Source organism: Aquarana catesbeiana, linkage group LG03 (assembly GCF_042186555.1).
Source record: "Aquarana catesbeiana isolate 2022-GZ linkage group LG03, ASM4218655v1, whole genome shotgun sequence".
Taxonomy (NCBI): Eukaryota; Metazoa; Chordata; class Amphibia; order Anura; family Ranidae; genus Aquarana; species Aquarana catesbeiana.
In genome coordinates, this window is record NC_133326.1 from 55,920,708 (window position 1) to 55,948,407 (window position 27,700).

General features: G+C 42.4%; 1 protein-coding gene across 1 annotated transcript in view; it reads left to right on the forward strand.

Annotated features, from left to right (window-relative positions):
• IL16 (interleukin 16) overlaps positions 1-27,700 on the forward strand; it is a 226,459-nt gene that overhangs the window by 50,148 nt on the left and 148,611 nt on the right. Inside the window, exon 2 of the mRNA XM_073618563.1 lies at positions 21,187-21,269. The gene's annotated coding sequence lies outside the window, so the exon portion shown is untranslated. The remainder of the gene's footprint in view (positions 1-21,186; positions 21,270-27,700) is intronic.

Genomic DNA, 27,700 nt, shown 5'->3' on the forward strand with positions numbered 1-27,700 from the left:
AAATAGACACCCCAAGGAAATTGCTGAGAGACATGTTGAGCCCATTGAATATTTTATTTTTTTGTCACAAGTGATTGAAAAATGTAAAAAATAAAAAATACACAAAGTTGTCACTAAATGATATATTGGTCATACAAACCATGGTTATATGTGGAATTACACCCCAAAATACATTCTGCTGCTTCTCCTGAGTACGGGGATACCACATGCGTGGGACTTTTTGGGAGCCTAGCCGCGTACGGGGCCCCGAAAACGAATCACCGCCTTCAGGATTTCTAAGGGCGTAAAGTTTTGATTTCACTCTTCACTACCTATCACAGTTTTGAAGGCCATAAAATGCCAAGATAGCACAAACCTCCCCAAATGACCCCATTTTGGAAAGTAGACATCCCAAGCTATTTGCTGAGAGGCATGTTGAATATTTTGCAGATCTTGCTTTTTTGTCACAAAGTTTTGAAAATTGAGAAAAAAAAAAAAAATGTACTTTCTTCATTTTTAAAAACAAATGAGAGCTGCAAAATACTCACCATGCCTCTTAGCAAATACCTTGGTGTGTCTACTTTCCAAAATAAGGTCATTTGGGATGGTTTTGTGCTATCTGGACATTTCAGGGCCTCCGTGCCTGTGATAGGTAGTGAAGGCGGTGCTTGGTTTTTGGGGTCCTGTACACGGATAGGCTCCCAAAAAGTCTCACACATGTGGTATCCCCATACTCAGAAGAAGAAGAATGTATTTTGGGGTGAAATTCCACATATAACCATGTCATGTTTGAACAAGATATCATTTAGTGACAACTTTGTGTAAAAAAATAAATAATAAATAAAGTTTGTCATTTTCCAGAAACTTGTGGAAAAATATAAAATATTTCATGGACTTAACATGCCTATCAGCAAATAGCATGGGGTGTCTACTTTCCAAAAAGGGGTCATTGGGGGGGCTTGAACTGTCCTGGTATTTTATGCACAACATTAGAATCTTATGTCACACATCACCCACTTTTCTAACCACTTGAAGACAAAGCCCTTTCTGACAAACATTATATATTTTTTTAAAGCAAAGGCCCTACAGATTAAAACGGTGGGTGTTGCAATTTTTTTTTCACACAGTATTTGCGCAGCGATTTTTCAAACACTTTTTTTTTTTAAAAAAACACCTTTTTTTAATTTTAATGCACTAAAACACACTATATTGCCCAAATGTTTGATGAAATAAAAAGATCTTATGCTGAGTACATGGATACCAAACACGACATGCTTTAAAATTGCGCACAAACTTGCAGTGGAGACAAACTACGGTACATACATTTTTAAAAGCTTTTAAAATCCTTTAAAGGTTACCACTTTAGATTTACAGTTGAGTCTACTGCTAAAATTACTGCCCTCGATCTGACCTTCGAGGTGATACCTCACATGCATGGTGCAATTGCTGTTTACATATGACACCAGTCTGGGAGTGCACGTAGGTCTGCGAGTGCACGTAGGTCTGCGAGTGGTCTGCGAGTGCATGTAGGTCTGCGAGTATCTGTGTATTGTCTCGTTGAGTACCTGTGTATTGTCTTGTAGAATACCTGTGTATTATCTTGTTGAGTACCTGTGTATTGTCTTGTTGAGTATTAGTGTCAGGAAGCTAGTTGTTAGGTAATTCGGACAGGGTATAATCCCCAATCCTCATTAAATTTAATAGGTACGATGCCCGGCGGTTGTTGAGTGGCGACTTGTTGTACATCTAGCTGTATGTATGCGTTCCTCGATCATTCGATCGAGGGTGAATACTGCTGTGCAAAATGTAAGCACATTGTTTCCCTGGAAGCCCAGGTTCTGAATCTGGGGAAGCCACTGTCAGCACTGAGAAGTCCCTCCATACTAAAGGAGAGCCAGGAACGTACACGGCAGGTGCCAGCTGGGGCCAGCACAGAGGTGGGTGGAGACAAAGAGGAAAGAGTAGATGGGTGACAGTCAGGAAGGGTGAAGTGCCAGGGAGGCCGATCCAGGGCTGGAGCATCCCAATAAGTACGCTCCATTGAGTGACATTGGTGAAACCAGTCAGGCACTGCTGGAGCTGAGGGACTCTCCTAGCTGCCGGGGGAAGAACTCCTCCAGTGAGAGTGGGGGGGAAGCGAAGGGAAAGGAAAGACATATTCTGGTGGTAGGGGACTCAATTCTTAGAAGGACAGAGAGGCCAATCTGTAACAAAGACCAGAGAGGCCAATCTGTAAAAAAGACCTGAAGCGCCGAACAGTATGTTGTCTACCGGGCGCTCGGGTTCGGCACATCATGGATCTGGTGGACAGATTACTAGGAGGGACTGGGGAAGACCCAGCTGTCATGGTGCATGTTGGCACCAATGACAAAGTCAAAGGCAGATGGAGTGTCCCAAAGAACGATTTTAGGGACTTAGGAGCTAAATTAAGGAAAAGAACCTCCAAGGTAGTATTCTCAGGAATACTACCGGTATATCGAGCCACACCAGAAAGGCAGAGGGAGATTAGTTAATTAAACAAGTGGATGAAGAACTGGTGTAGTAAGGAGGGGTTTGGGTTCCTGGAGGACTGGGCCGTCTTCTCAGTCGATAACCGGTACTATAGAAGGGACAGACTGCACCTAAATGAGGAGGGTGCAGATCAGCTGGGAATGAAGATGGCCAAAAAGTTAAAGGAGTTTTTAAACTAGGCGATGGGGGGGAGTGTCCAGAGGTAGAGATAGTCAGCGCGGAACATATTCCAGAGGGTAGTATTGGGGGCATTAGTGGTAGGTTGACCAAAGCACATAAACCCAATGTAAGTAGCAAGTCTTAGTTGCAATCTCGGAAAACCCAATAAGAGGATAATATGCGACTGGTCTAAACTATGTGGCATGTTCACCAATGCCAGGAGCCTGGCGGAAAAGATGGGTGAACTAGAGATACTGTTGTACGAGGAGGATTTGGATTTTGTAGGAATTTCAGAGACCTGGTTCAACAGCTCTCATGATTGGCTGGCAAACATTCAAGGGTATACCCTTTATCGCAAGGATAGAGAGGGTAAAAAAGGGGGAGGGGTATGCCTATATATCAAGAATAATGTACAAGTGAATGTGAGAGATAACATCACTAAGGGAGCTAGGGAGGAGGTGGAATCCTTATGGGTAGAGCTCCAAACAGATAAAGCTAAGGGGAAAATAATACTGGGAGTATTCTATAGGCCCCCTAACCTGAGAAGTGGGAAGTGTTATCATAATGGGGGATTTTAACTATCCAGACATACACTGGGTGGATGGAACTGCGCATTCATCTAAGGCTCGCCAGTTCCTAAATGTCTTGCAGGACAATTTTATGGGTCAGTTGGTGGACGCACCAACTAGAAATAAAGCGTTACTGGATCTACTGATTACCAACAATACAGACCTGATCACGGATGTGGAAATACGGGCCAATTTAGGTAACAGCGATCACAGGTCAATTGGCTTCAGTATAAATTACACAAATAGGAAACATAAGGGGAATACAAAGAATACAAAGACACTGAATTTCAAAAGAGCCAACTTCCCTAAACTACAAGCCTTGCTAGAAGGCATAAATTGGGATAAAATCTTAGGAACAAAGAACACAGAGGAGAGATGGGTTTGCTTTAAGAGCATATTAAATAAGAGCATTAGCCAATGCATTCCATGGGGGTAATAAATTTAAAAGAGCGAACAAAAGTCCTGGATGGCTTAACTCCAATGTAAAAATGCATATAAAAGCAAAGGAGAAGGCCTTCAAAAAATGCAAGGTTGAGGGATCGTCATCAGCATTCAGACTTTATAAAGAATTCAATAAGAAATGTACGGGTGCAATAAGGATGGCTAAGATAGAACATGAAAGACACATAGTGGAGGAGAGCAAAAAAAATCCCAAGAAATTCTTTAAGCATGTAAACAGTAAAAAAAGGGAGGACAGACCATATTGGCCCCATAAAGAATGAGGAAGGACATCTGGTTTTAAAGGATGGGGACATGGCGAAGGTATTGAATTTATTCTTCTCCTCAGTCTTCACGAGGGAATCGGGGGGCTTCAATAACCAAAACTGCAGTGTTTATCCTTATGACACATCACAGGAAGCACCTCTATGGTTAACAGAGGACAGAATTAAAATTAGACTTGGAAAACTTAACATTAATAAATCACAGGGACCAGATGGCTTGCACACGAGGGTACTTAGGGAACTCAGTCAAAAATACTTTTTTTTTAATGTCACGTGACAGTGTTTTTTTTTTTTCTTTAACAGTGCTTTCTTTTTTTGGGGAGGGGGGGTGAACGGTGTATGTGTGTGTGTTTTTTTATTTTTTTTATTTACAATTTTTATTTTTTACAATAATATTTTTTTCATTCTTTATTGCAATGTGTGTTTTTTTTTTTTTGTTATTTTTTTAATCAGCCCTGTTGGGGGACTTTGGTGAGATATCAGGGGTCTTAACAGACCTCTGATATCTCCCCCTTGAGACAGAGAAAGAGACAGAGGATAGAGATTCCCCAGTCCCTTTCTCTGCAGCCTCAGCTGCACTGAAAATGAATGGAGAGAAGACAGCGGCTCCTCTCCATTCATAAACTGACACATCGTAATCACAGGAGATTACAATGTTTCAGTTATGTGAATGGACAGAGTCAGCTGACTCTATCCATACACAAAGGAAGAAGGAGGAGGAAAGCACAACGGAGGGGACAGAGAAGGAGAGGGGGACAGCAGAACGGAGGGGGACAGCGGAGAGGCACAGAGAAGGAGAGAGGAACGGCGGAACGGAGGGGGACAGCGGAGAGGCACAGCAGAACGGAGGGGACAGCGGAGGGGGACAGAGAAGGAGAGAGGAACGGAGGGGGACAGCGGAGAGGCACAGAGAAGGAGAGAGGAACGGCGGAACGGAGGGGGACAGAGGAAAGGAGGGGGCATGGAGGAGGATGCAGTGACAGTCAGCGGTGACCGATCACCGTTGTATGTCACTAAAGCTGCTGAAAGCCGCTGGGGGAGAATCTTGTAACTCCCCAACGTGCCGATCACAGCTGTCTTCTAGGTATCGTGGGAAGCATCGGGAGCATTTGCCCGAGTACAAGTACTCGGGCAAATGCTCGGTATCGGTGCTGATACCGATACTAGTATCGGTATCGGGACAACCCTACAGTCTACTGACTGGAATGGTACCAGCTGATTGGAAAAAAGCCAATGTAGCACCAATATTTAAAAAGGGTCCAAAATACATTCCTGGGAATTACAGACCAGTTAGCCTAACATCAATAGTATGTAAACTCTTGGAGGGGATGATAAGGAACTATATACAAGATTTTAGTAATGAGAACGGTATCATTAGCAGTAATCAGCATGGATTTATGAAGAATCTTTCTTGCCAAACCAATCTATTAACCTTCTATGAGGAGGTGAGTTGCCATCTAGAAGGAAGGAAGGCCCGTAGATGTGGTGTATCTGGATTTTGCAAAAGCATTTGACATAGTTCCCCATAAACGTTTACTGTACAAAATAAGGTCCATTGGCATGGACCATAGGGTGAGTACATTGACTGAAAACTGGCTACAAGGACGAGTTCAGAGGGTGGGGATAAATGGGAAATACTCTGAATGGTCAGGGGTGGGTAGTGAGGTCCCCCAGGGTTCTGTGCTGGGACCAAACCTATTTAATTTGTTCATAAATGACCTGGAGGATGGGGTAAACAGTTTAATCTCTGTATTTGCAGACGATACTAAACTAAGCAGGGTAATAACTTCTCCGCAGGATGTGGAAACCTTGCAAAAAGATCTGAACAAATTAATGGGGTGGGCAACTACATGGCAAATGAGGTTCAATGTAGAAAAATGTTTAATAATGCATCTGGGTGGCAAAAATATGAATGCAAACTATACACTGGGGGGAGAACCTCTGGGGGAATCTAGGATGGAAAAGGACCTGGGGGTCCTAGTAGATGATAGGCTCAGCAATGGAATGCAATGCCAAGCTGCTGCTAACAAAGCAAACAGAATATTGGCATGCATTAAAAAGGGGATCAATTCCAGAGATAAAACGATAATTCTCATGCTCTACAATACTCTAGTCCGGCCGCACCTAGAGTATGCTGTCCAGTTCTGGGCACTAGTCCTCAGGAAGGATGTACTGGAAATGGAGCGAGTACAAATACAAGTAGGGCGACATAGCTAATAAAGGGTCTGGAGGATATTAGTTATGAGGAAAGGTTGTGAGCACTGAACTTATTCTCTCTGGAGAAGAGACACTTGATGGAGGATATGATTTCAGTATACAAATACCATACTGGTGACCCCACAATAGGGATAAAACTTTAGAAGGGAGTTTAACAAGAGCATCGATCGTTTCAAGAAACTATTAGATAAGCACCTGAACAACTGCAACATACAGGGATATACAATGTAATACTGACATATAATCACACACATGGGTTGGACTTGATGGACTTGTGTCTTTTTTCAACCTCACTTACTATGTAACTATGTAAGACCGACGCTTGAGTTCACCTTTGCACGTGAGCATGGGGGAACAAGGGTGCTTTATTTTTATTTTATTTTTTTATTTATTTTGCTTTTTTATTTTATTTTTAAACTGTTCCTTTCATTTTTTATTTATTTTTTTAATCATTTTTATTGTTATCTCAGGGAATGTAAATATCCCCTATGATAGCAATAGGTAGTGACAGGTACTCTTTTTTCAAAAAATTGGGGTCTATTAGACCCTAGATCTCTTCTCTGCCTTCAAAACATCTGACCTCACCAAGATCGGTGTGATAAAATTCTTTCCCAATTTCCCAATGGCGCTGTTTACATCCGGCAAAAGTCATAAAATGCTTGTAGTTTCTGGTTTCTTAGGCCATAGAGATGATTAGAGCCATTCCAGTCTCCGATCAGCTCTATGGTCAGCTGGCAGGACCACTGGATGCATTCTCAAGTTCCCTGTTGGGACAGGAGAGCCCGAGAAAACCATGGAAGACGGTGGGGGGGTGGTGTTCACTTTCACTGCTTGTAAAAGTAGTCTAGAGGCTAATTAGCCACTAGGAATGCTTTTACATGAAAGCCGACTGCTGGCTGAAAAGAATGATACCAAGATGATACCTAAACCTGCAGGCATCATTCTGGTATAATCACTCAAAGTCCAGGAACCTACTAGTAGGTTGCTGGTCCTTGTTGGGCATATAAGTAACAAAAAATTCCGCGCTAGAAGCATATAGGGATAAGCAGCAGTAAACAGTGCGACAACACCAATCAGAACAAAGAAATTATAAACTGCGCTAAAACAAAAATCCTAAAAATAAAGTGAGATGGTAGTATAACCTAACATCAGCAAATATTTGAAAATATTTAAAAATAATGATATAAAGTCCAACTCTTCAAAATGGTAGGATGTTCAATTTGAATGTGAGTAATAATCCAAATGAGCTATGATTGCTCTTACCAGAAGTATTAGTAATATGAGCGGATGGCAAAAACCCTGCCAGGGCCTTTAGAGTGGTGGACCAGTCAGCAGCGTCCATCTTCAAATTAAAAACCCCTCAATGGATGCAGGAGAAAGAACAAACAAAAGAAAACTGGCCATAGTGTAGTATATCAAAATGTTAGGCATGGACAGACAGACATACCAAACACCCTGGTGTGCACATAACAACACCCAAAAAAAAGGAGGGGAGGGAAGTAAAAAAACCCCACCACCGTGGCTGTAGAATGTGCTTACCGACTCACGGTGATAAGCAGGCTTTATATGAGTTGGAAGCGGATCAAAAGTAGGTAAGGAACACTTAGATACGTCCACATTAGCCCGAAGTCCACATCATCAGTACACAACCCAGAATACAAATGATAAGCTTTCCATGGTGAAGTACGTTAAATCAAGTTTAATAAATAAAGTATTGCACTTACAGGATAAAAACACTTGTATCGCGTAAAGTATAAGTTGCCGGCCGGCAAACAAACATGGAAGCGAAGCTCGTCCTACTTCCTGGTCTCGTGGTAGCGTCGCTGCGTGCGTATCCAGACGCGTTTCGTCATCAAAAGGACGTTCTCAATGGGGACGAGCAGCGCAGAGAGCCACCACCAATATATAGGCATCCAAGCCTCGTTCTGAGTCACAAGCACGGGGACGCCATCTTAGATATGGGCAAAAAGCCTTGTTTTCCCTAAAGTGTGTGCATGGCTGAAATTTGACAGGAACAAACTAGACCGCCATAATGGATATGGGCAATTGCCCTAACTATACCGGGACAAGCGAACAGCGCGCCCCAATTTATACGCACAAAAAGGACAAACGTACCCGGGAACATATACAGCAATTCAGCCAAAAATAAAAAATTATTATCAAAGAAAAATAAAATAAAAATAAAAATGAAACCTATATATAAGACGCAACCGAATCCAATCTTAACTGATAAATTGTGACCCAAAAAATATGACAATAATAGGTCTCATAAAGAGAATGAATAAATACTATAAAGGTGTATTCACACCTTCTAGCAGGTGTAGTTAAATATAAGGAGTGAATAAAATAAAAATAAAAATAAAAATAAAAATAAATTTAAACAAATTTAATTAAATGGGGCAAATCCAACTTCTAGTGTAAATTCTATATGAAACAAAAAAGGGCATATATTGTAATGTTCTTTTTTCATGCAGCCTGTGGGATGAACGAAAAAAAGGGATTGATCGGTGGGTATGCCCACCATTAAAATACCGCCCTTCATCCACCCACTTCTAATTATGGGCATACATGCACCATTTTTTTTTTAACTGTGGTGGCGAAATCACCTCCTAGAGCACTGGAGTCACTGTTTTACGTTTCGTGAGAGCAAAGCTGTTGCTGTCAAGATAAATAAATCAGTGCTGCAGCTGAATGGCATACCTGAAAAGCAAACAATGGTAACGATAAAACATTAACTCAATAAAATAACTTGATTTTTTAACACAATCTGTGCCTAAAAAATACAGTCTTGCTCAAAAGTTTGCATACCCTGGCAGAAGTTGTGACATTTTGGCATTAATATTGAGAATATGACTGATCATGCCAATAGTCAAATAGTCAATGAGTTTGTTAGCTCTCACATGGTTGTACTAAGCAGGCTAGTCACTGAGCCATGAGGAGGTAGAAAAGAACAGTCAAAAGACCTGCGTAACAAGGTAATAAGGCTTTACAAAGATGTAAAAAGGATATCAAAAGATATCCAAAGCCTTGAATATGTCAGTGTCAGAAACCATGAAATCAGACCTAGACAGAAATACAGTTAAATAACACTTGTTTAATAATAAAAGTAAATAGAACAAATCTATTCAAAACATAGCCAGAGTTCAGGAACCGGAACGGATAGTCAGACAAGCCAAACGTCAGGGAGCTGGAGATGAGCGTAGTAAATCAGCAAGCAGGATCTGGAGCCAGAAGGGATGTCAGCCTAGCAAGTCTTTTAACAGGAATGCAGGAGGTAGTCTCTGTGATGTTGACTAAGGTGAAGGCAAAGATCCTCTGGGCTGGACGGCTTAAGTAGGTAGGTGGGACTGACAAGCAGGCTATCATCAACAGCTGAGTAACTGTGGAGAAATAGGATCTGGCAGTTAGCCGACAGATGAGCGGCCAGCTCAGAAAGGGAAGGGCTGAGCCCAGTCCTGACAGCCAGTCAGTACTCTTTAATCACTTATTAAGAAGTGGAAAATTCGGGGCTCTTTTGAGACCAAGCCAAGGTCAGGTAGACCAAGAAAGATTGTAGCCACAACTGGCAGAAGAATTGCTTAGGATACAAAGAAAAATCCATAGGTAACCGCTGAAGAAATACAGGCTGCTCTCCAAAAAGACGTTGTGGTTGTTTTAAAGGAGCACAATTCAACGATACATGAACAAAAAAGAGCTGCATGGTTGACAGAAGGAAGCCTTTACTGCGCCAATGCCACAAAAAAAGCCAATGAAACATGTCAAGGTGTTGTTGGGCATATTTTAACCAGGCTCTTTTGTGGAACTTGTACAGTAAAGGCTTCCTTCTGGCAACTTGACCATGCAGCTATTTTTTGTTCAAGTATCATTGTATTGTGCTCCTTAAAAACAACCACGCCATCTTTTTCCAGAGCAGCCTGTATTCCTCCTGAGATTACCTGTGGGTTTTTCTTTTTATCCTGAACAGTTCCTGTGGCAGTTGAGGCTGAAATATTTCTTGATCTACCTGACCTTGACTTGGTATCAAGAGATCCCCACATTTTTCACTTCCTATTAAGTGATTGGAAAGTACTGACTGGCATATTCAAGGCTTTGGATATCTTTTTATATCCTTTTCCATCTTTGTTTTGTTTTTGTGTTTTTTTTTTTTTTATCCACTTTTATACAAACTGTAAACGTTCCAGATTAGGGTCTCTCAAAATGTGATGGCCATCTCATATTTTGAGACCCTGTGTAAGTGTGCCCTAGGACTTTGCAATGCTGTATCCTACGCTAATAATCCACTAGTGTGTGGTAGCGTTTGAAACAGTCACCGATGCAGAGACCAGGCTGGTCAGGACAGGAGGGACAATAAAAGCGGATGTCGTGCCTAAATCCGCGTTTTCTGCAGACACAACATCTTCTTTGGGGATTTCTTTGGGTAGGGGTACCAGGGAGGACATACAAAAAATGCCTCTCATGCAGCCGGCTCACTGCATTTGCGTTGGGAAGGTGGGCCACAGCACCGTCTGGAAATAGAAGGGCTGTGATGATCTGTTCCTGGAATTTAAGGAAGGATCCAGTTCGTCCTGAAGCTTTGTATAGCACATAAGCATTCAGCAGAGCCAATTGGAATAAATATACAGACACTTTTTTGTACCAGTGTCTGGCCTTACGGGCAATTAGGTACGACGCCAACTACTGGTCGTTGAGGTCCACCTCTCCCAAGTTAAGGTTGTATTCGTGGACAGAGAGGGGTTTCTCCACAACACCAGTTGCCATAGGAATTCAGACAGTCGTATCTGCATGAAGGGAGGACATAATGAAAACATTGCATGTATCCTCCACTTCACTGCTAACAAATTATTACATTTCAAGCAGGCTCTCTCCCCCCCGTCTAAGTCGGGATTCTACAAGCCGTTGGGGGAAGCCCCGGTGATTAGATCGGACGGTGCCACATGCGCCAATTCCACAATCAAAAAGGTGACTAAAAAGTGGCATAATTGTCCATGTACAAGTGGTACCCCTTTCTCAAATAAGGGTGACACCAAGTCCCACACAATCTTACCTGCACTCCCTATGTAGTCTGGGCAGTTCTTGGGCTCCACGTGACTATCTCTTCCCTCGTAAACCAGAAAACTATAAGTATAGCCTGTTGCCCTGTCACAGAGCTTATACATCTTGACCCCATATCTGGCACGCTTGCTGGGAAGATACTGTTGATAGACAAGCGGCCAGAAAATTTAATCAGGGACTCATCAACGCAGACAACTCGATCAGGAGTAAACAAGGCTGCAAACTGTTGGTAGAAGTGGTTTACAAGGGGCCAAATTTTGTGGAGCCGATTGTATACAGGGTCACAGCGAGGACAACAGAGTTCAATGTCATTGAAATGCATGAATAGCAAGATCTACTCGTATCGTGTCCTGGTCATGGAGACAGAGAACACGGCCATATGGTGAACTGGGTCAGTGGACCAATATGACCACAATTCACTTTTTTAACTATGCCCATGAGGAGGGATAAGGCCAGGAAGGTCATAAATTCGGAGACCGTAATAGGTCTCCAATCTCTGGCAAGGGCCAACTGGGGAATTGACCACCATACAAATTGCTTTGGTCCACAACAGATCTATAGAGATCTTCCGTGAAAAACAGCGGATAAAAATCAAGTGATGTAAAATCAACTGTTTCCACCTGAATTCTGGGTTGGCCAGTGAATGGGGGAAGTACGGGTGCTGCAGAAGTGGTGGGCTCCCAATTCCGAATGGCAAATGCAGCAGGAAGGGCACTATGGGCTTGACGGGCCTGTGTTTGTCTTCTTGGTGGCTTCGGGACTCTACTTGTGCTACCCACCTCACCAGCTTGAACTGCACTTATGGGACTTGTCACGTCACCAAGTGTTACTGCAGTGCTGGATGTATGACCAGAATGTACTAGGCTGCTGGTGCTTGCCAGTTCACCAGAAGGATGAGCGGCACTAGTACTGGCTCTCTGCTCCATACAAGAGCTCTGCGGCTCTTGTACCTCAACAACAGCAGAAGAACGGGGTCGGGTACACCTGACCTTGGCAGGGACCACTACTCTGTCGTCAGAGCTGTCTGTCGGGGTGGCGCTGCTGTCTACTGGTTCATATTCTGAGCCTGAATCAGACAGATGGGTGACTCTGTCAGGCTCAGAAACGTGTAGGCCTCTTCACTAGTGTACCTTCGATTGGACATTTTGGCCTCTAAATTTACTGGTACACTAGTGCGACTCAAAGAAAAAAGAGCACCTGACTGTCAGCAACTGCTTCAAATGCTACAAAAAAAACTGTTAGCGTTCGCGTTCGATTGATACTGCACTTGGGTGGGCTGGGCTGGGCAGAGGGGCCAAACGCAGGTGCTAGCAGGTATCTAGGCTGATCCCGCTAACTCTGCATTTTTGGGAACCCTAAACTATTGGGGACGCTAATATAGTTCTGATCAGATCAAAGATATCGATCCGTTCAGACACTATACTACAAAGGGAGGTGTATGGTGCGTGCGTGGGTATTAGCGCTACTGGCACTAATCTGACGCTGCCTGGGGCGACGCAGACCCTAACTGACTGATATCACCCGCCGGGTGATCAGGGGGTTAAACCTTTTATTAGGTAATATACTGCGGGTGCCCTGACGCTATAAAAAAATAACTAACCAGTGTCACCCGTGACACTAATATGGTGATCACTGGTGACAGGAGGTGGTCAAGGGGTTAAACCTTTATTAGGGGGGGTCCCTAGACCTTTTTGGGGCTACTACTAAGTACCCTAACACTGATTATTGTCAGAAATGACACCAGTACAGTGATCAAAGAAAAATATAAACATTGCACTGGGTGACACTGTGACAGGGAGTGAAGGGGTTAACTGGGGGAGGGCGATCGGGCAGTGATCGTGAGGGTGATCGGGGGGTTACAAGTGTGCCTATGTATACTGTGTCAGTGTAGTGTTGGTGCAACTTACTCTGAGATGTCTTCTCTCCTCTCTCTGGAATGGAAAAGAGTTCTACGAGGGGAGATAACATCACTTCCCCTGCCTATGTTTACACTTACACAGGCAGGGGAAGGATTTCATTCGCCAGAACCAATCACCAGGTCCAGGTCAGAAATCATTGGCCTGGGCCTGGAGACTGATTGGTTCTTAAGCGAATCCGATCATCGCGGCCCCCTAGGCGGCCGCGTGCCCGACGTAAGATAACGTCACTTCGCCCAGCCAAGCTGACCTGCCTCAGTACAACTGCGGGGCTGGTCTGGAACTGGTTAAACCATGCTTTATAGTTTTTTTTTTGCCTTCCTTTGGATCAACTCTGGGTATAGGATTGTGTATATGGAGATTTTCTATTTTGTTTTTTTTTGTTTTCCTATTATTTGAACTAGATGGACCTGTGTCTATTTTCAACTTAGCTATGTAAGTGATGTATAGATTAGGGCAGTGGTCATCAACCCTGTCCTCAGGGCTCACTAACAGGCCAGGTTTTATGTATTACCTTGGGGAGATGCAGACTAGAATACTGCAATCACTGAGCAGCGGATGATATCACCTGTGATGTATTTCAGTTATCTTGCAAACCTGGCCTGTTAGTGGGCCCTGAGCACAGGGTTGATGACCACTGGATTAGGGCATAAATTGAGGCCTAGGGCCAATGATAATTTGTATTTTCCACAGCTCTTATCTTTTGCCTATTAGCCCTGGGAAGCTGCTGATGCTCTGTCCTAATGTTCAGCTCCCAACTCTTCTTCACTGTGGGATCGATGTTAGGCATCATCTGCTTCTCTAAATATAAAACTTCAAGCTGTAATGTACCTTTGATATCTTTAATCTGTAGGTTTAAACGTTTGCTCAATGCATTGCAACATTATCTGAACAACATTTCCTGTTGGTTTCACTGATAATATCCTTATTAACTTTACAGTCTGGCATTTGCCTGCAACACTCCAAAGAAGCTGTACTTCTAAAACTCACTACCAACTTACCAAGTGCTAAAACCAATGGCCAGTTGACCACCTACTCCTCAAAAAAACAACCTCCTTGGCCTCTAGGTCTTATCTTATTCCTGGCTCTGCACCTAACTTTCTAAGCACTCCTTCAGTGTTATATACAACTTTATCTCCTCCTCTCCCCCTTTCCATAAGTGTCCGCCAAGGCTCTATCCTAGTCCCTTCTATTCTATTTCTACGCCTCCCTTCTTGGTTATTTACCAACTCTCTGCTTTTCAGCTCACCTCTTTAGTCCCCTTGTGCATCACTAATCTACTAAATTACATATCAGTATGGATGTCACATCACTTCCTAGTACACAATCTTTCAAAAATTGAGTTCATTTTCCAACTTTCCATGCATCACCCCCAGACTTTTCCATTGAGATCCATAGTACAGATATCCCTCCCCTTATGCCAAGATGCTGGGTGTAATCCTAGACTCTGAGTTTATTGTATTCATCACCACGTGTAACTAAACATCAGCACAGCCAAATATCACAGCAATTAAGACTTATGCGATTGGATGTATAGTATGGGAAGAAGATTATGTTTTAATTGTGAACTGAATGTAAAACTTGCAAGTCTACACGTAAAAGAAACTTACATTACCACCAGAAGTGTCAGTGTCATTTACTGAGGAAGAGTACCTAACATGCAGGAATCTGTGTAACTTTGGTGTATAGAAAATAATTTTATTTGGGGAGTCAAAGCTATGTTAACCCATTGGAAGTAGAAGGTGAAGAAGGAGTAGCAGCAGCCAGTGGAAGTGGGTGATGGTAGCATTTTTGGTAAGGGAACAGATGTACTCCATGTTCCCCACCTAGTGGCTTGGTCTCCATCTTGGAGCCGGCCGGCTGCAGTACTGAACTCACCTAAAGACCTAGCCTGGGGTCACGAGTGCAAGGCCTTGATAAACAAAAAAAAAGTATGGTAGCCTGTGTGCCCTAGGTGTACAGTGTGAAGGGCTATTGGAGTCTAGGATATACTCAGTATTAGCTGCTCAAAATGCTACAGAGACCAATGTCAGGGCAGATAGAAACAGACGCAGCCACCGTCTGAAGAGGAGATGGGACACGGTCCTTCTGTAAAGGTTTGTGTGCATGGTAAAGGTGTAAAAAAGGGGGCTTCAGCCTGAAGCTGTTAATGTCGGCACAGAACAGTGAGTTAGAGTGCTATTTTAATGGCTTGTAGTAAGATCTGTGCCCTCCTAGGGACAACCTCCCAACATGCTTAAATTGGGATGCACTAAATTTGACCTTGTTAAACACTAAAGCCAGCCAAACACTGTTCCCCTTTTTTAACCAATTTCTGATGAACTGCCTGAAATTTGCGTAGAGGGTGGCCCTGTCTTGCTCGGGCATTCTGATAGCTGTTGCCAATTAATAGTGGATGGAAGAAGCTGTTAGATTTTGTTCAGCAAGTCTGGCTGAACAAAAAAAATGTAGTAGTGTGTGGCCAACAGAGTACCATTATTAGCAAATAGACAAAGCTCTGCACAGTTTTTAACTTTAGCCTCCACCTCACCAGTCTCTCTTTTATTTACATTAGTGTGGGTAGAAAATATATCCATGCCAGGGTACTTGCACTCTGGAATACTTTCGACTATTAGCATATGGTGAAGATAGACCCTGATAGGGTTTTCCTCAGATGCCTCATCTCCTGTTAAACCAAAACCCTCTTGATTAGGCCTGTCATTAGTGGACCTTTTTGGATGTCATTATGGCGTAACATGGATGGGGAATTGACTTGGATGGCTTTATTTTTTAGGTCAATGCCAAGGACAAATTTACAGTATATTATGAAACTTATGCTTTGTGTTCCCAGATTCAAAAGTAAAATGCACATTCCATTTACAAGACCCTACAGTTATTATTTTAACAATTAACCGGGAAACTGACTCATTGTGCCATTTAACAAGCGCAGCAGTATGCCATTTTACAGTATTTGATCAGTTTGCATCAACTTTTTAAAATGTTATTTATTTCAGTTCTTGGCAAATAAAAACAATTTTCAGATGTTATGTGACTCTAGAGTAGCCAGATTGCAGAAGAAAAAAGGCTCATAAAAGCTTTAATTGATCCATCTTTTCAACAAACACTGTATTTATAACTGGACTGCCAAGAAAATCCAGTACATGCTAAGAACAAATTATTTGCTATGGTGCAAGCTTCCAACCCAAAGGACCTTTTGTTAAAACTTAATTAATCATAGTCAATAATATCCTTAAAATACTTAAATATAATGATGACCCATGGAGCTTAATAATGTAATGCATTAAACAATGTACAATTATTATCCAGACTGTGCAACACATTTGTTGCAAATAAAAATGAGAGATGCACAATGTATTTTTGTGTGACGGGTTGTAATCATGAGCAGTGGGAGAGTGCTTCCCACTACTGCTTGTTACTATTGGATGGGTTTGGGAGGATGCAGAAATGCAAGGTGCAGACACGAGGGCTCATTTACTAATGGAGTTGAGATTCTTCACTCACAAAATTGTGTAAATGTTGAATTTATTTATCCTTTATTAATCATGTGAAAGCCATCTGCATATTATTGGGTATTCAAAGTGAATAAGAATTTGCTTTTCACATATTTGGATTTAATTTTAATTAAAGTTGCGTATTATTACTTAATGGTACTTAAAGTGCTTGTTACCCTGAAAAAAAAATAGATCCTGTTCCCTTAAAGCATACTGTGTGATTTGGTCCCCTGTTTAGCCTGAAATACCTGGCTGATCCTGCCTGGTTCTGCCCTCCCCCTGTAAACTGACCATGGTTTATCATGGCTGCTGAGCCCTGACACTGTGGTCAGTTTATATGCCTCTGTCATCTGCTCTCTCCTCTGTCCTCCTCTCCCCCTCCCTCCCTGCCTGTCAGCTCGAGCCACTGCCCGTCCCTCCCCTCCTGCTGCTTAAAACAAATTATATTATATTCATCCCATCCCATCTGTTAAATAATAATATGTGTCCCAGTGTCTGTGCTGTATAAAAACTATGCAGATTTCTACCTTATATCAGAGCATCTCCAGGCGCTCATGTGATTACTCATCTCATTTCTACTCTCCTCCCCTCCTCCCAGCTGATGTCAGCAGGAGTTCTCGGCCCCTCCCACTGTAGTTGTCAGCCTGGGAGAGGAGAGAGATGAGGAGTCACGTGAGTGCCGGGAGACACTCTGATATAAGGTAGAAATTTGCATAGTTTTTATATAGCACAGACACTGGGATACATAATGTTATTTAACAGATGGGATGGGATGAATATAATATAGTGGCTTAACAACCACTTTATTATTAACACAATTAATGAAGTTTAATTCAACACACTTTTGAGTGAAGATTCTCAACTCCTTTAGTAAATGAGCTTCATTGACTCCATACACTATTTTCCCAATGGCATCATCTTAATTGGCTATAGGGCATAAAACAAGAGGGCTCTATGTACCGGCAATGTCACTTTTCCACTTTTGAGGTAACCAAAGAGGAAAATCTTATGTCCAAGTTCACATTTCCCATTACAGTAATCCTGGCTACTGGATATATATATATTTTTTTTATTATTTTTACTCTGATGTTTCCAGTAAATGAAATATAGTTTCTTTAATAATGCTGTATTGACTATGAATACAATTCTGGATGCCAATTAGACGGAATTACAACCTACATGGGATGCCATAACATTTTTCTGTTGATTTGGGGGTCTCAGCCTTAAAAATAATGAGCATCACAGATATCTATATATACACAGTATCTATCTATCTATCTATCTATCTATCTATCTATCTATCTATCTATCTATCTATCTATCTATCTATCTATCTAAAAATACAAATGAAAATGCTAGCCCTCCTGGCTACTTTCTTTAGCAGTATCTCTGCTCTTTCTACTGGTCACCCAGGCCACAGGTTCTTCAATGCAGACAGCTTCTCCCTAATGCACAGAGCTCCTATGGCCCCTTTCCTGTTATCTTTCTCTTGCAGACAATCATGCTCTGGCTGCCCAATGCAGCCTCGCTGACATCTGCATGAGACCTCCTGTCTCTCTTGGGTAGAGCCCTGAGGTATTCCCAAACCTTCACTATAAGAGCTGTGTGCAGTCCAACGCATCTTATGTCCTTAAAATGCCATAGCAGTGCTCATGTCAGTCCATCCACATGTGACAAGCTTTTATATGATTTCACATATAAGAAAAAAAGGTGAAATTACTTTTTTTAAGTGGGTGAAGCTCTCGTTACGGTGATCCTAGTTGTTATCACTCGTGCACCACATACCAAAAACGCCACCACATGAGTAACACTCCCCTTAGTATATACACTCACCAGATGTTAATATTTCATACGCCTCAAGGTAATCCTTTGCTGTCACTTTGAAGACAAGTCATCCACTAATTCTGTTAGGGTGGAGGTATAGATGGCTCCAATGCAGCAGGATCCTTGCATACAGAGTAAAGGTCTTAGTATTGTTACTTGGGGGCAAACGAAAAAGATCTGTGGGACAAGATTTTTTTTTTTATCTTCTCCTCGATGTCTCACTCCGGTGTCTGTACAAGGTGTCGGCAGAAAGGAATCTTCACTCCGGGTGTCACTCCCAAGTTGACCGGTTAGCAGAAAAACTTCATACTAGTCACCATCTTGGATTTTCTGTGTTCAGTCAGACTAGGCATCCCCGGTACCCCTGTAAGCGGGCCTGTGCTTCCCTCATCTACTGCAGCTGCATGCTTCAGGCGCCTGGATGACAAGCTCACTACAACAACTGGATTCTATTAGACCAGTGATAGCAGCTAGGTTCAATGAGGTATATTACATTAACCATTCCTTTGAATTGTTTTCTTTTGGAGTGGTGTCAATAGGCTGTTACTGTACACCTTTTTAAATTTTATATATATATATATATATATATATATATATATATATATATATATATATTATATATATACAGATAGTGGGGCCTGGCCAGTCCCTGGGGAGTTGTGCCCAGATAGAGCTGCGTTTCTGTGAATAGTCTGGAGCCCCAAAGAGTTGGTCTTTTTCCTCCTGTGGGGATGGATCAATGAGCTGTGTGCCCCTGGAGCCCTTTGAACTGAAAGCTCAATTACTTTATAATAGACTGCACCTATGGACTGTCCGTGTACCAGGATCCAGTGAGTAAAGCCTCTGCTTGTGGTATATATGACTTCATGGTCCCCAACTATGAACCGTGGACTGTTCCAGTCTACCTATACTTGTGCTGCAGCTGCTAAACACAAGTATAGGTAGTGGGCCGGTGGGGACACCGTAGAAGCACGGATTTTCCAAGTGAGGCTCCCCCACCCTACTGGGTGATTGGCTAAGCTTTACCCTTGAGCTCCCAAGTGGGGGATATTTCCTCTCCCGGGTGTATTCCATCTGAATAAGGCATCTCCATTTCTGTCTGGTTACCAACCAGCCTAATTTGTGACTGTTTTGAGTAGACAATCACATGGGAGGAGCGCTCTTTTATATTGTGGCCGCAGCAGTTAGGATAAATCTCAACCTTGGGCGTATATGCCTTAAATACCATAGTACTTTCTATGTGCATCCACTATCTAGGGCTCCTCCATATTTTAAGACTTCTGGAAGTATAACTTGGCTCACCCTCTTATATTCTTTCTGACCCCCTTTGAACCTACGTCTACATCCGTGCCCTGATAGAGTGGCCAGATAATAAAATTTATTGGCCACCCTGGAAGCTGAGTCTTCGCCGGCCCAGCATTGGGATTTGGACGCCTTTTGCCATCTGCCACTTAAGGTTTCCATTTGGAGCCTCATTTGTCTTTTCCCCGGATCTGTCCCATCCTGATGCCTGTCTTTTCGAGGTCAATCAGTAGCACTTACCCAATCTGTCCTGAGGAAGCAAATCTTTTGTAAAACGCGTCGACAAGCACACATAGAGGAGTTGTGGACCTGACTTTTTATATCTACTCATACTATTCTATATTTCTTCTCGCTTGTAATCTTCTGCCCATAGCCTAATCATTGTTCTGTTGTCAGTCTACATAACAGTGTCATCATAACAGATCCAGTGTCTCATTTTGCATTGGATAACCAGAACTTAGATTTTCAGAAATTCGTACAAGCTTGCAATCCTTTGGCTATATTTATAAACCAAACATTTACTGCAAGTGTATCTTCCTGGTTCATGTGTTTTAAAGTGTTATTAAACCCACAACAGTAAAATCAGTCTGTATATGCAGTAAAGCATGCTTGTTATACTCACTGTGGAACCTAAGGGGCTAATCCTCTGCATTGTGTAAAACGATTGTTTCATCCTGTCCTCTCTGACCCCCCCCTTCTTTTACTGTCCCCATTTCATTTGTTGATAGCACAAAGCCCTAGGAGGCACTCTGCACATGCTGAGTTTGGTGTGTATTGCTAGAGAGTTTTTTTTTTTTTTTGGGGGGGGTGCATGTGATAAGCACAGGGCCAATCAGCACTGTCCAGACAGAGGGGCAGGGGACATGCAGCCTCATAGGACAGCCAGAGGAGAGTGAAAACTCCTCCTACAAGCTTCAACCAGTGCTCGGTCGGACACAAAGTCACAAGACTGTTATATACTGCTGATGAAAAAAGGTATTTTAGCAGTTAGTTTATATTTACTAAAATAATTGCATTTCAATGTTTTGTGTACCGTGGAAGACCAGATATAATGAATGCAGAGTCCTGGGTTTAGTAACACTTTAAATTACAGTGATTGATTCACCTACTGTGAAAGCCTGACTGCTGGACAAATATGCCCTCCATGTCTTTCACTGAATAGATCGGGGGGAGATAGAACTCTAACAACTCACACAGCCCTGTAGGGATCTTTAACTAGACAGAGGTAGTGAAAAAATCAGATCACATAACAAGAATTCTATAATCAGACCAGCATGTTCTGTAAAACCAATTACATGGAAGCACCTCACATTAAATGTTTATTTCAAAAATACAGATTTTCTGCAACTATTGCAAATATGATAGAGCAACCTGATTACAGTCTTGTAAATAATAATAAAAAGTTAAATAAACGTGACCCAAGACCATTATCATTTTTTTCCAGGCAAATAATAATGAAGTTGAAAAAGGCAATGGGTATCAAAGACTTCACAAACATGATTACTTTGCAGTTATGATGATCAAAAGGTGAGTTCAAAGTTCCTTGCTGATATAAACATGTACAGAACAATGTATAGAAAAATCTGAATAATATATTTTATATACAGTATTTTCTTGAAACTGCCAATATAAAGTGGGAGCCAGGAGTCTACGGGGATAGGAGGTCATAGTACAGAATCTTTATTCTCTTGGGGCCACTTTACTTTAGCTGGCAAACTGTGTGTGACTTGATTATCTGAATGTAAGGTAACACCAAGACACAGCTCAAATCAAGTAGATGATAATTAATAAAAAAAATATTAAGTTTATATTTGTATTATTGTGCATGATGGGTACAAGTTCACAAGCAGTGAGAACCATCCAGGTTTTGAATAATGTGTAAAGATAAGAGTCATGTGTATTCTTACTTTAATCTTGGAGTGCTTTTTTTAGTCTAGATCTGTGGAGTAATCCAGAATTAAACTTTACCTCTGTGTAGGAGTTTCCTGTAATAAAGACCGGTTACTGCTGCCCTCTTTCCTTGTGCAGAGGGACTGGTTTTGTCTCCGCCCCCTCCTGTAGTTTTCTGCAGGCAGCCTGTAACAGGTGGGGCTTGTTAGGCCCCTCCCACAGCTCTGCTCTCTGCACATGTTATGTACAGCACAGTGATGTTTCTACCACTTCTTTAACAAGGTAACAACTGGATTTGCAAAGGCATTTTGTACATAAAGTGGATTTAAAGCCTTTCTAGTCATTGATTAATGTATTTAAAATATTATAATGTTTTTGTGCCTGGAGTTTTGGCTTTAAAGTGTTTGTTACCCTAAAACAAAAAAAAAAAAGGATCCTGTTTCCTTAAAGCAGTGCTTGTGCTTTATAACTTGGCCCCCCCCATATCACCTAAAATACCTGGCTGATCCTGCCTGGTTCTGCCCTCCCCTCTGTAAACTGACCACGGTTTATCATGGCTGCTGAGTCCTGGCATCGTGGTCAGTTTATGTGCCTCCGTCATCCGCAGCTCTCCTCTCTGCTCTCCTCTGTCCTCCTCCTCCCTCCCCTCCCTGCCTGTCAGCTCTGTTCACTTCACGATCCTCCCCACCTGGTGCAATCAAATCTATAATATGATCATGACATGCCCTCTGTTACATATCACTATGTGCTACTGTGCCTGTGCTGTATAAAAAAGGTGCAGATTGTACCGTATATTAGAGTGTCTCCCGGCGCTCATGTGACTCCTCAGATCTCTCTCCTATCTCCTTCCCTCCTCCCCAGCTGACGTCAGCGGCAGTGCTCAGCCCTGCCTGCTATAGCAGTGAGCTGGAGAGAGGAGAGAGCCAAGGAGTCACGTGAGCACCGGGAGCCGCTCTGATATACGGTATAATGGGCATTTTTTTTATGCGGCACAGGCACAGGGGCACATAGCATTATATAACAGAGAGGATGTCATGATCACCATATAGTGGTTTAACAACCACTTTAACAGTATGTTTCTAAACATTTTGCCAAACAGATATTATATTGGTACTTTCCAGTTATATTTATGATGAGCAATGTAGCCTATGTTAGGCTACTTTCACACTGGGGCGTTAGCAGTAAAGCTCCCGCAACACCCCAAAGATGCTGCTTGCAGGAATTTTTTTCCCGTCCTGCAAGCGCACTGCCTCCATTGTGAAAGCACTCAGGCTCTCACACTGGGGCTGCAGGGGAGGCGTTTTTTAAGCGCTTTACAGGCGCTATTTTTAGCCCGAAAGTGCCGGAATAACGCCCCAGTGTGAAAGTGGCCTTAGTGTTTTACCACAGTTTTATAAATGCATTTAGTAAATGTACCATTAAGAAAATTGCCATAAGATATAAAAAACAACTGCCTTTTACCTTCTACCTTCTAAGTGGGAGTGACATATTTTTAGTATATATGGAATACCTTCATAAGAATGTAATAGGCATTGCTTTTTCTAAGACTAATTTTATGACTCATATGTAGGTCTGTGGTTTCCATACCCTTAAAGTAGACCTTAAACCCTAACTGAGTGACACTTTTTACTTTGCTACAGCACAGAGGGGGCTGATTTACTAAAACTGGAGAAAGCAAAATCTGGTGCAGCTGTACATAGTAGCCAATCAGCTTCTAACTTCAGCTTGTTCAATTAAGCTTTGACAATAAGTGCCGGTTCACACAGGGGCGACTTGTCAGGCGACCTAGCCACCTGACAAGTCGCCTCCCGTTCTGTACAATGGAACCGTTCTAATAGGAGGGAAGCAAATCGCTCCGACTTAGAAAAAGGTTCCTGTACTACTTTGGGGGCGACTTGCATAGACTTCTATACAGAAGTCGTTTTGCAAGTCGCCGTGGAAGTCGTGTGCAGGCTCGGTGAGGCGACCTGCAAGTCGTGCCGCCCCTGTGTGAACCGGGGCTAAATCTTGGAAGCTGATTGGTTTTTGTGCACAGCTGCACCAGATTTTGCACTCTCTAGCTTTAGTAAATCAACCCCGATACATCATAAACAACTGCCTTTTGTTTTTACAATGTAGAACTAAAATGATTTACATGTATGGCAGGTAGGGGCTTATTCTATAGTGTGAAAGCAGGTACAGTATATTTGCACACTATGGCACAAGTACCTCCCCAAGCACCCTCCATGTCTGCTGTGTCTGCGTTCTTCCTGGTCACTCTGTCAGTTTATGACTGACAGTAGCAGGGGCCTATGGCTTCGTTGGCTCTCAGAGTTTCCTGTGTGACCAGGGAGAGTGAGCGGTGCTGCTACAGACAGGATAGCGTTGGATCAAGAGAGGAGCCAGGTAATTGTTTAGGCATAGCTCCCAACTGTCCATGATTTCGAGGGACTGTCCCTGATTTGGAGCAATGTCCCTCTGTCCCTCTTTCCTCCTTATTTGTCCCTCATTTTGGTCTGATCTATATAGTTGTATATAAAATGCACTATTTATCTATCAAAAAGTGTTTCCCAGTGCTAAGCCTTTCATCCAATTTCAAAATTGCTGCATTTGTAAATACCAAAAGCCAATATAAAGGAATATTAGTGGTAAAAAGCACTGTGAAGTACTGGGTTTAACCAATCCTTTTTTTTATACTATTCTCCTTTAAGAGGGGCGTGGCAAGGGGTGTGTCCTATGCCTGCATACTTTTGCTAATAGATGTCCCTCATTCCCATTTCAGAAAGTTGGGAGATATGGTTTAGGAATAGGGTAGGGAACAAGTAAAGGGGAGTTTTTTACTTTAATGCATAGAATGCATTAAAGTAACCTTAGACCTTTGTTTTTTTAAAGTAAAATAACAAACATGTTATACTTACCTTCCCTGTGAAATAGTTTTTCACAGCGCAACCCTGATCTTCCTTCTCTGTGGTCCCCCGCCGGTGCTCCAGGCCGCTCCTTTTTGGCGAGTGCCCCCATGCAAAGCCAATTTCCATGGGGGCACCCGTCCGGGCTCACTCCTGAGCCGACCAGTCTGCGCCTATTAACACAGACAGGGCAACTCACTCTCTCATCACAGCCTTTAATTGACAACATAGTTACATAGTTACATAATTGGTGAGGTCGAAAAAAGTCCATCAAGTCCAACCTATGTGTGTGATTATATGTCAGTTTTACATTGTATATCCCTGTATGTTGTGGTCATTCAGATGCTTATCTAATATATTCTTGAAACTATCGATGCTCCCCGCTGAGACCACTGCCTGTGGAAGGGAATTCCACATCCTTGCTGCTCTTACAGTAAAGAACCCTCTACGTAGTTTAAGGTTAAACCTCTTTTCTTCTAATTTTAATGAGTGGCCATGAGTCTTGTTAAACTCCCTTCCGTGAAAAAGTTTTATCCCTATTGTGGGGTCACCAGTACAGTATTTGTATATTGAAATCATATCTCCTCTCAAGCGTCTCTTCTCCAGAGAGAATAAGTTCAGTGCTCGTAACCTTTCTTCATAATCATAACTAATATCCTCCAGACCCTTTATTAGCTTTGTTGCCTTCCTTTGTACTAGCTCCATTTCCAGTACATACTTCCTGAGGACTGGTGCCCAGAACTGGACAGCATACTCTAGGTGAGGCCAGACCAGAGTCTTGTAGAGTGGGAGAATTATCACTTTATCTCTGGAATTAATCCCCTTTTAATGCATGCCAATATTCTCTTTGCTTTGCTTGCAGCAGCTTGGCATTGCTTGCCTGAGCCTATCATATACTAGGACCCCCAGGTCTTTTTCCATCCTAGATTCCCCCAGAGGTTCTCCCCCCAGTGCATAGATTGCATTCAGATTTTTGCCACCCAAATGCATTATTTTACATTTTTCTACATTGAACCTCATTTGCCATGTAGTTGCCCACCCCATTAATTTGTTCAGATCTTTTTGCAAGATTTCCACATCCTGCGGAGAAGTTATCGCCCTGCTTAGCCTATTGTTGTCCGCAAATACAGAGATTGAACTGTTTATCCCATCCTCCAGTTCGTTTATGAACAAATTAAACAGGATTGGTCCCAGCACAGAACCCTGGGGGACCCCACTACCCACCCCTGACCATTCCGAGTACTCCCCATTTATCACCACCCTCTGAACTCGCCCTTGTAGCCAGTTTTCAATCCAGCGGGAGCTGACCCAATGAGGGAGACAGCGGCTGGGAGGCTTCTGCAGCACAGGTTTTTTACCCTAATATATAGAATGCATTAAGGTAAAAATACTTTTTTTTTACTTTGGAACCACGTTATTGAAACAGACTATCTGGAAGTGTAACTTTCCACTGCTGTGTAATACAAAGCAATCGCTGGCTGTCCAAGTGATCGTGTCTTTTTAAACAGTGCTACAGAGTTCTCTGGGCAGCATTTTACTAGCAGTTTACACACATTGCCTGCAATTAATACAAACCAATACAAATACAACTTGGTAAATGCTAGAGTATTTATTTAACCATTTGGCGCAATTTAGTTATCTCATTGCAGCTAAACATATGAAGAATTAAAATAAAGAATAAAATAATTAGCAACAGATTGCTTTTTAAAACATTAATAAATGTGACAAATAAAGTTATAGATGGCTGATTTACTGCAGCAAGAGATCACCTTACATATGTATTATATTTTGGCTCCAGTATGCTCTGGAACTGGAATCAGATCAGAGGCAAGAATCAAAACTAATGAAAGTAATAAAAGATTCCTATGATGTGAGCCCCAATTGAGTTTGTTTATACTGAAAATCAGGACTATGTTAGAAAAATATGTCTGCATCACATGCTATTTCATTGACAATATCTCCAGTTCTCCACACAGAAAATAATATATAACAAAGGTATGGGTCTGCAATAGGATTCGGGTGTGTTGGCAAGACAAAGTTGCAGAGTTGCCCATTTCCCCCAGTGCAAGGGCTGCTGTATCTCATAAAAATACTAAGAACATGTACGGTAATCTAAAATGTACTTGCATTTTTTTAGCCTCAATAGAGTTCTCCATTTACTATTATTTCTTTAGGTAATATATAAAGCAAATTTATAAACATAAATAAACATTTATAAAAATGCATTAAAACGGAACCTACCGTAACCGTATCTGTGCACTGCAAAATGAAAACGCTATTTAATTCAGTTTTAATATCCAAAGAAAACTCACCCATCCATTCCTCCATGCTTTATTTTGTTGAGAAATCGCTTTGAAAAATACCCCTCTAGCATTTCTTCAGCCATCTTGAGTAAGGGCATATAATTCATGTAACATTTACTTCTTGGTATTCATCTGTGCTTAGCTCAGGCATGCAAGCAGGAAGGTGTGCTTAACTGAGAAAGCATCTCCTCCCCTCCTCCAGATAAAGAAAAAAAATTGCTTACAAGGATTCCTAACATATGATATAATTTTGACCTAGGCTACAAACCAGAAAGAAACTGAAGAAATGTAAAACAAGAATGTAACCCTTTTGCTGCCAGGTTCGTACATTGTACATACCGAACAGCAAGGGGTTTAATCCCAGTGGCTGCAAATTGTGTGTAAATCTGTCAAACCGTCAGATACTTGCACCTCCCCCCCCGCGGTAATGGCCGCCCCCCCATGCATGCCCCCCGCCATGTATCCCGGGCTCCACTTGCCCATCTGCGGGCCCGGGATCAGTATAGTAGGTGCCGCCGGGTAGGGGAGAGGGAACTGAGTGAATATGCATCCGCTCTCCTCCCCTTCTTGTTGCAGACCTGGAAGCGTCTAATGCAGTGCGATCTGCTGTAAGTCATAAGAAACATGGTTCCTCTATGATTTCCTGCGTTCACCAGGGGGACAGCTGTCCGATTGGATGATGGCGCCCTACGTGACCCTGGAGGCCAGTGAAGCGCAGTGTCTATTTAAGACTTTGGCCCACGAGTTCGGCACACTTTGTCCATGTGGCTAGTGTAGTGACAGGTTCCCTGTCTGGCAGGGACAGCACTTAGTGGCAGGGAGCAGTTGCAGAGGAGTAGGGAAAGTGCAGGGACTATGCTATCTTCACATAGGAAGCCTC